We start from the raw sequence: 9,271 nt of genomic DNA, 5'->3' as shown, positions 1-9,271 counted from the left end.
TCCATTGATCTATGTGTCTGTTTTTGTGTCAGTAACGTACCACTGTAGCTTTGTAATACAGTTAGAAATCAAGGATTGTGATACCTCCAGCTTTGTTCTTTCTCAAGATTGCTTTAGCTATTTGGGATCTTTTATGGCTCTACACAAATTTTAGGATTTTTTTTTTCTAGTTCTGTGACAAATACCATTGGTATTTTGATAGGGATTACATTGAATTGGTAGATTGTTTTCGGTAGTATGGACATTTTCACAATTTTGGTTCTTCCAATCTATGAGTACAGTATCTATTTCCATTTATTTGTTTATTTATTCATTTACTTACATTTTGAACACATTCCAAAGCTTTATATTTTAACACCTCCTTAATTTTATATTTTTGATGTCTCGTTTTACATCTTTTTATTTTATGTATCCCTTGAATAATTATTGTATTTTTAATTAATTTTACTACTTTTGACTTTTACTTTGCTACTTGTTTTATAAGAGATTGATTTACTATCTCTAGCATTTATTTACCTTTTCCGGTGAAAGTTTTGCTTTCATATGTTTTCTTATTAATTAGTGCCTTTTCTTTTTAGTTTGGAGGAGTTCCTTTAACATTTCTTATAAGGCCAGTTTAGTGGTGATGAACTCTTTTAGCTTTTGCTTATCTAGAAAACCTTAATCTGTTCTTTAATTCAGAATGATAACCTTGCCAGGTAGAGAATTCTTGTTTGGCAGTTTTTTTCCTTTCAGCACTTTGAATATGTCATGTCACTCCCTTCTGGCCTGTAAAATTTCTGCTGAAAAATGTGCTGATAGCCTTATCGGTTGTCCCTAGTACATAATAAGTTGTTTTTTTTCTTGCTTCTTTCTTTTTACAATTCTCTCTTAATCGTTAACTTTTACCATTTAAATAACAATGTGTCTCAGTGTGTTGCTCTTTGGGTTTGTCTTATTTGGAACACTCTGGGCTTCCTGGAACTGAATATCTGTTTCCTTCCCCAGATTAGGAAAGTTTTCAGCCATTATTTCTTTAAATACAAATTAGAGAAATTTCTCTTTCTCTTCCTCTTCTCCTTTTGAAACCCCCATAATGCAAATGTTATTCCACTTGATGTTGTTCCAGGGTCCCCTATGTTATCCTCATTTCTTTAATTCTTTTTTTACATTGTGCTGCTCTGTCTGGGTGTTTTCCATTGCTTTGTCTTTCAGCTTGTTTTGTGCTTCTTTTTGTTTTTAGTTGATTAACAATGTTGTGTTAGTTTCAGGTGTACAGCAAAGTGATTCAGTTATACATATACATGTATCTTTCCTTTTCAAATTCTTTTTCCATTTAGGTTATTACAGAATATTGAGCAGAGTTCCCTGTGCTATACAGTAGGTCTTTGTTGGTTACCTATTTTAAAAATAGCAGTGTGTACATGTCAGTCCCAGACTCCCAATCTGCTTCTGTTTTATCCATTCTGCTGTTGAACCCTTCCAATGTGTTTTTCATTTCACTTATAACTTCTCTTCAGTACTTTCTTATAGTTTCTCTTTGTTGGCTTCTTGCCACGTTCATCCCTTTCTTCTCCTGAGATCAGTGAGTGTCTTTTTTTTTTTTTATAATTAATTTTCTTTCTTATATTAATTAATTTAATTTTGGCTGCACTGGGAGTGAGTGTCTTTATGAACATTATTTTGAATGCTTTGTCAAGTAGGTTGCTTATCTCTGATTCATTAAAGTATTTTTCTGGGGATTTGCCTTTTTCTTTGATATGGAATATATTTCTCTGTCTCCTTGTTTTGCCTGTCTCTCTGTGTTTGTCTACATGTATTACGGAAAGCGGATACCTCCGTCAGTTTTTTTTCCAGGGGGAGCAAAGGCATCTGCCTTTATTGGGGGCCATGGGCCGGCTGGCTTCACTCAAAGGCCACGCACTTGATCTTGAAGTCGCCATTGGCCGCCAGGTAGTTGATGGCCTCCAGGTTGAGGCAGTTGGGGAATTTGAATTTGTATCCACCAGGCAGCTGGATGGTTAGCTCTGCCTGGTCGAAGCAGATGCATACCTCCACAACACTTCCAGGCTGGAAGGGGAAGACAGACTCCTGTTGCTCGGCACCCCAGGCCCCGCCATCCTTGCTGTTACACACGATGGTGTTGGTGTCCCCGTGCTCATTGAAGCGGGGTTTGAAGTGCAGGCACAGGTTGTTGCCATCTTTGCCCAGGTTCAGCACGAAGCTCTTGGTGTCCAGGGCCACCTTGCCCAGCACTCTGAGGCACCCCCCCAGGTTTGAGATTCAGGTTGCTGATGACAAGACCACAGACCATGATTGAGGAGAGGAGGATGTTCCTGGGACTTGGGCACCAGTTGTCTGAAGACTCTACTGGAGAGCCTTGGTCTTGAAAGAGTGGTGTTCTTTAGAAGCTATTTTGTGTGGCCCAGAAGTGCAGTCTCCTCTGGCCACCAGAACCAGGCACTCTATGGCCATCCCTCATGTGGGCTGTAGGTGCCCGCCAGCTGTGATAGGGCTGTGACTGCTGTATGAGGAAGAGAGAGTTGGAGTCACTTGCCCATCCTGGGTGTGGATTGATCTATGTGTGGCTGTGATAGGGCTGTGACTGCTGTATGAGGAAGAGAGGGTTGGAGTCACTTGCTCATCCTGGGTGTGGATTGATCTATGTGTGCCTGTGATAGGGCTGTGACTGCTGTATGAGGAAGAGAGAGTTGGAGTCACTTGCCCATCCTGGGTGTGGATTGATCTATGTGTGCCTGCGATAGGGCTGTGACTGCTGTATGAGGAAGAGAGGGTTGGAGTCACTTGCCCATCCTGGGTGTGGATTGATCTATGTGTGGGCTGGTTGGAGCTCAGGGCACTCATCAGGCTCAGTTGTGGGTCAGCTACTACGTGAGGAAGACAGGACTCTGTAATCCCTGCTGGCCTCCAGACCAGAAGATCCGTAGGTGTCTCCTCGGCTGTGGTTGCAAAAACGGGGGCTCCTGGTGAGTGTATCAGCTCCTTTCTGAGGAGCCTCATCAAGCCCTAATGAGGCCAAGGGGGTGTGCAAGGACGGTGTCTCCCTGCTTACAGTCCCTGGGAGCACCTCCTTAGCCTCTAGGTATGTGGGAAACCTGAAGCCTGTCCCTCAGGATGAAGCTCCAGGCTAAGTAAATAAGCCTTTTTCATATAAGACGGGGTTATGTTTCAGTCTGCTGTCTGTGCAGGGCCCTGGGTATGGTGGCCTGCCAAGAGCTGTCTTTCCGATTGCTCCAGTGTCGTGGAGTTCAAGAACACTAGCCCCCGTGGCCACCAGGGCCAGGCCAGCCAGTAGTGTCCCCTATGCGGATTGCATGCACCTACTGGCTTTAGCTAGGTAGCTGGAGATTATAGGTGGTGGGACTTGCTCTCTTGCTTCAAGAAGGCAGCAGGAAAATGTCTTGACTGCACCCACCCCTGGGCTTCAGCAATGCAGTACGAAAGTGCTTTGTCTGTGCACATGAGTCAGACATTAGGCCAGGAGTGGGAGAATATTATGACTGCTTATGTTCTCCAGTCCCAGCCAGGGGGGCAGGGGAGTGTCACAGCCACCCACACTTGCAGACTTTAGTTAGGGAGCAGGAGAATGCCATGGCTATTTATGCCACCCCAGTCAGGGTGTGGGGGGATGCTGCAGCTGCCAGAGCTCTCCAGCTTCAGCTTTGTGGCAGGGTAGTGCATCCAAGCTCTCAGGTCTGTGCTAGCAGGTGAGGTGAGGAACACAATGGCCTCTGCCAGTGACTCCTACGAGTATTACCACCATGTTACACCCCCTGCACCGCCCCCCCAACTGATGCTTTTTGATTTGCAAACAACTCTCCTTCACAAAGAGTCTCAGCAGTTTTCAAACCGCTGATATTTTGCAGGGTCTCTGAGTGAGAAGGATTGCATGTGAGCCCTTTAAGAGGGGAGTCTCAGTTTCCAATAGCTTTTTTGGACCCTTGGACATTAGCCCCATTAGTTTTCTAAGCCAGGCATTTTGGGGACTCAGCTGTCTGGTGTAGAATCCTTGGGCCCGTGTGTCTGATGTGGGGTCTCACACTTGCTCCCCCAGGAGAAAAGCCTTTCTAATAAGATCCCTCTGTATTGTGTGTGGCCAGGCCAGGGGCGGGGTTTTGGGTGAGAACTTTTCTCTGCCCCTCCTACCCATGCTGATGTAGTCCTTTTTATTCTTTGTTGTGAAACAGGTAATCAACTAGTTTTCAGGTTCTCTTCTGAGGGAATTAATCCACATGTAGGTATTTATCTCTTCTGTCTGTGGGAGGAGATAAGTTCAGGCTCTTCCTTCGGCGTCTTCTTAAAATGCCTTCTTAGTTGTTTATTCTTAACGTATTCCTATCAAACAATATTTTTTGTGATGGTCAGATTTCTCATAAATTTGATATCTCATACACAAACTCAATCATTTATTTTTAAAAGTTTAGAGAGTTCTAACAATTCTAATTACTTGAATTTTCTAAAAAGAAACTAAGGTACTAGTGACTTTGGTGACATTTAACTTAATAGGAAAGGAAGGTGGATTCTTTCTACTCACTGGTTCTTTCAAAAGGGCAAAATCACCCTGGAAATATTTAATTTTCAATTCAAAAATATAATTCTTACCAAACAGATTTGAGCTTTCGGTGGGTAGGATGCTTTATTAAATCACCTGAGTCATTAATAAAATTTCACCAAGTCTTGACAATCTCCTTTTATGTGCTAGTCTCAAATAATGCACTTCCTTTCAAATACTTTAAATGGCTCTGAAGCTAATAATCATGTAGGCTGCCCTCTCGTCTCACACAAAGAAGTATTTCAAAATGAATAACACAGGTCAGGTATATTTAAATCTTGCACTATGCATGCATGTTTTCTAACTCTAAAGCAAATGCTACCATTTTACTTAGTATCAGCTGAATATTTGTAAAGTGTCAGTGTCTGATTTCAAAGTCAAATGGACACTCATAGTGAATGTTTCAAGGTTTGAACCTCTATATTTGTTGTTAATTCTATAAATAGTTTTATCTTTAAAACTATAGAATTAATAAATTAATAATTTATAGAATAAATAAATAAAACTATTTCACTTTCCCACAGAAATCTTCAAGAGATATGGCAGTGATAAGATATAAAGTAAAAGTCCTTATTCAAGTGTTCACCTAAACAAAAAAGAACCCCTTTGAAATTTGAATTACAATGATTTTATCTCAAATAAAGAAAAAAGTATGAACACAAAGCAACGCTGCATTCTACAGTGCAGAAACAGTGACCAATGATGTCTGCCTGGGACTTGGATGCATATTTTACTATATAATGTCCAGGAAAGAGCATATTAATGATCTCCAAAAAAAGGAAACTGGATAGTCATAAGGATATTTCCTGGGACCACGTACAGAAATGGCCCTGGTCACATTGATTTTTAAGGCAAGCAGTCATTTTAAGTCTAGTGCTACATATGTTAAATTTCACCAGTTAAATATGACTTCTGGACTGGATATTCAGAGCACATGGGCTATACAGCATTAGCATTAACTTAGTGCAAAATTAATTCTGTCAAGAATGACTTTGTAGAGGAGATTTAGACTGTCTAACCATGTGACTAGAAATATCAAATAAGCTAACCTTTATTGAACACTTACAAGGCAGCACTGTGTTAATGTTTTTCATGCATTGTCTCATTAATACATAAAATTCCATGAGGTAAGTAGTGTTATTATCCTCATTTTATGGAAAAGGACTGTAATGTACCAAAATGTACCAAAAAAGATGTAACATTTAGCTAGTGCTAGAGGTGGAATTTGAACTCCAGATCATCTCCCTTCTAAGAACATGCCTGAGCTTACCACAAAAGCACATTTGTGAGAAGCAACAAATACGAGAAAGTCTAGGGATACATTTTAACTCCATTTAACAAGAATAATCTTGAAGCAAATATTCCCCGCAGGGATCAGTTTTCCTTCTGCAGGATACAAAGGAAGAATCAGGCATCATGGGGGCCCTATAAATTCCCCCAATTAAAACACAGAATGAAGATCACACCAGGTTTTCCTTCAGCTGGATCAAATAGGTGCTTGAACCTTATAAACACTGGCACCTCCAGGGAGGTATGGAGTCATGTGCTGGGTCTGTTCTGCGTTACCTATTCAATATTGTCTTATCTTCTGTAGTTTCACCCATGTTGGAGTTGCTTACCAAACTTACCACACCTTCTATCCATGTTAGACTTGCCTGAAATAATATTCCACTCTTACCCAGAGTAGTCAGTGTGGTGTTGTAATGTTTTCCACTGTTTGGATATTTGAAAGACCTAGCAGATTCCATAGAGTATATTCATGTGAGGATTTTATTTAAATGTAAAACATACAGAACAAGAGAAGTAGGTTTCAGGCAGCCATCAAAGGTCTGAGAGACAATCTTTGCGCCCTTGAGTTGTACTGAGCCTCTGGCTGCACTGCCAAGTTTGCATGGGAAATCTTAGCTTCAGGAGAGCAACTAGAGGAAACTCTAAGAAGTTCTTTAAGTGGCCAAACCAGGCTTGTCAAGCTATTTGAGCTAGTTGAGCCATTGGTAAAGAAGCCAACCCTGGGTGGAGCAGGACCACCGGAAAAGTTTCCAGCTTTATTTTATTTTTATTTATTTATTTATTATGTATGGCTGTGTTGGGTCTTCGTTTCTGTGCGAGGGCTTTCTCTAGTTGTGGCAAGCGGGGGGCCACTCTTCATCGCGGTGCGCGGGCCTCTCATTATCGCGGCCTCCCTTGTTGCGGAGCACAGGCTCCAGACGCGCAGGCTCAGTAATTGTGGCTCACGGGCCCAGCCGCTCCGCGGCACGCGGGATCTTCCCAGACCAGGGCTCGAACCCGTGCCCCTGCATTGGCAGGCAGATTCTCAACCACTGCGCCACCAGGGAAGCCCAAAAGTTTCCAGCTTTAAACAGCACATCATAAATGCCATTGCCTTTATCTCAGACAAGAGTCAAAAAACCAGGCATCTCCAGAGATAGAAAGCTTAGCCATTCCAGCTGTAAATTAGCTGTCTGCAGGTGTCCAGCCCTATATTCTGAAGCCATTTGACAAACATTATTTAAGATTGGACTGTACCTGTGTAACTGTTTAAAATCAATAATCTCTACATTTAAGACCCTTGAGAATTCCAGGCCTGAGTGTGAAAAATACTTGAGTCACGCTGTTAACAGAGGGTCTTAGACTTGTGAACGATTCTTGTTTAGCTTATGGGCCTCACTGATAATGTATTACTGTATTTCAAACATGGGTCACACATGTGGACTTTACTATGATTCTAAAATGTAATATGTAGGCTCCAGTTTTGATAGATCAATAAGACATTTATCTGATCCTAACTGAGCATAAGGGTTAGGAATAATGCTTTTAAACACATGTTGAAAAATATGTTTGGCTGAAATCCTGAATCTCCCCTTCCAACTCCCAAGAAAAATCTCAGAATTAAGTTCTAATATTTAACATACTACCATGTTCTTGTTTTGTGTACATTGTTCTTGCATTTTCAACTTTAATTTAAATGCATTAATAGTAAAATTGTCATGTGGTCATGACCAAAACCAGCACAAAGCTAAAACTCAGCAGGAAACATTCAAAAGCAGTCTAAATGATTATCTTTCCCAAAATGTGAAGCTAATTATACCAGGTCAAAAAGAATAGTAATCTCATTGCTACTTGAATAAAATTTAATTATAGACCAATCTTCACAAACTATTAATATGCTGACACATATTTAAATCAAGATTCACAAACACTGAAGAAGGGAGCTACAAATATGGAAAAGGAGAAAACTAGAATAAACTCTGTTCTGTGATATGCATTAAAGGGATCAGTACAAACTTGTAGGCTGTAATATAATTGATAGATATACAGTCATTATAGATGTATGTGTATGTGTTGTTTTCTGCCTCTATCTGCTAAGAGCACTTGGAAGTAAAGAAACCCTGATACAATGAGCACACCTAGCCCACAGATCTTGGTTTCTACATACCAGGGATCCTTGGAGAAATGGCTGATATGAAACATCTACACACACAACTACAAATTCATTTTTAAAAGGAAGAAATAAAGGATTAGAGAGGTTATGTCATTTACATAAAGTCACAAGCAAATAAGTGATAAAGAGAGCATGAAAAGGTAAATAAGTGCTGGATCAGACTATCTGGGGTAAGATCCCAACATCCTTCATTTACTAGTTTTCTGGGCAAGTCTGTCAACCACCTGACCTTAATTTCCTGGGCAGTAAATCTGTATAACAATAATAATATGTACCTCATAAGTAGGGTTACTGTGAGGAACTAAATGAGATAATATTGAAAAACATTGCATATTGTAATTACACACTTTTTATCGCTATCATAATTTTTATTTTAATGACGATTTTTATTATATGAAACCATGTCTGGTTGACGTCACAATACTCCCACAGATACAGAATTGGAACAAGTATATTACAATGATGAACACTGTATCAGAAAATGGACTTAAAAACCTCATGGTGTATTTGTGAGAGAATAAGGAAGGTGACCTAAATAGTATAAAGTGTAAGAATTGAAGAAGATTGGGAAACATGGTTTGACAGAAATGTTGAGCCCAGATTATACTGATCATTGAGTTTGGAGTGTATATGACTTTTGGAAGTGCATTTTTGGGGGAGTTTAGGTTCTTCATATCAGTATGCAAGATATTTTGTGTGAAGGAAAAAAGAAATTGTCTTTTCGCTATATATGGGTAAAGGATAGTCCCTGAATAGTTAATAATGCCTAAATTGTATTGGAAAAAATAAAGGGCATCATAAATTCAAAATAATTAGAGGTGAATTCAGATAAAAAATAGGAACATGTTGCAACTGTAGAATATATAAATTAAATTAATTTTAGCTTTAAATTGTAACTTAAATTGGTCTAACAAGTGATTTCACGTAGAGACTCTGTAGGGAGTGACTTTAATTGATACATGTCTAATTTGTAAGTATTAGAAATCCATTGTTTGATATAAATAATTGATGTGGAATTATTGTAAGTTTTCTCCTATTAGGTATTTTTTAATTGTCTCCTTTGGAATCTTTATCCTGTTAATTTACTTAGCCATTTTTTTCAGGCGAGGAAAAAGCTACAAATACAAGCCAAGTGATCAAAAATTGATGTAATTATTTCAATATAGCTTCATTTTTAAAAAGCTAGAAATGACAACACAATATTCATTTATACTCTATATTTCATCATTTTTCCTCTCTATTTTCTGCTGGCACAATGCAAAGTCCAAAAATATTAA

At 39.6% G+C, this 9,271-nt stretch overlaps 1 pseudogene; it reads right to left on the bottom strand.

The window, feature by feature from the left end:
- Positions 1-1,836: 1,836 nt before the first annotated feature.
- LOC137763796 (galectin-1 pseudogene) lies at positions 1,837-2,293 on the bottom strand (annotated as a pseudogene).
- Positions 2,294-9,271: the final 6,978 nt, after the last annotated feature.

The sequence above is a fragment of the Eschrichtius robustus genome, chromosome 4 (assembly GCF_028021215.1).
Source record: "Eschrichtius robustus isolate mEscRob2 chromosome 4, mEscRob2.pri, whole genome shotgun sequence".
Lineage (NCBI taxonomy): Eukaryota > Metazoa > Chordata > Mammalia > Artiodactyla > Eschrichtiidae > Eschrichtius > Eschrichtius robustus.
The sequence above is the reverse complement of the archived record's forward strand: the minus strand, read 5'-3'. Positions and strand labels throughout refer to the sequence as shown.